This window comes from Lactuca serriola, chromosome 3, assembly GCF_051521515.1.
Source record: "Lactuca serriola cultivar US96UC23 chromosome 3, Lser_US96UC23_V15, whole genome shotgun sequence".
Lineage (NCBI taxonomy): Eukaryota > Viridiplantae > Streptophyta > Magnoliopsida > Asterales > Asteraceae > Lactuca > Lactuca serriola.
Genome location: NC_136410.1, coordinates 45733481 through 45734055, shown reverse-complemented (window position 1 = coordinate 45734055; position 575 = coordinate 45733481).

The window sequence follows — 575 nt, the reverse complement described above, 5'->3', positions numbered from 1 at the left end:
TCAGGCGGAGGTTGTGTGAGGCTCCGATCCTTACCCTGCCAGAGGGAGTAGAGGATTTTGTAGTCTACTGTGATGCTTCAATCACAGGTATGGGAGCAGTATTGATGCAGCGAGGCCATGTGATAGCTTACGCCTCGAGACAGTTGAAGCCTCACGAGGCTAACTATCCTACTCATGATTTAGAGCTGGCGGCGGTTGTGTTTGCCCTCAAGATTTGGAGACATTACCTTTATGGGGTCTGTTGTACCATCTACACGGATCACAAGAGTTTGAGGTACCTTACGGATCAGCCGAATCTGAACATGAGACAGAGGAGGTGGTTGGATGTGCTGAAGGATTATGATTGTGAAATCCTTTACCATCCAGGGAAGGCCAACGTAGTGTCCGATGCCCTAAGCCACAAGGTGTCAGCAGCCCCTATTAGAGGCTTATGTCTGAGGATGACAGTGATTACTCCGTTGTTGGAACGAATCAGGGAGGCTCAGGTTGAGGGCCTCAAGGAGGAGAGACAGAAGTGTGAGAGGATAGTGGGCCAAGTAGCTTCGTTTGATTATGATAGTCGGGGGTTGTTGACC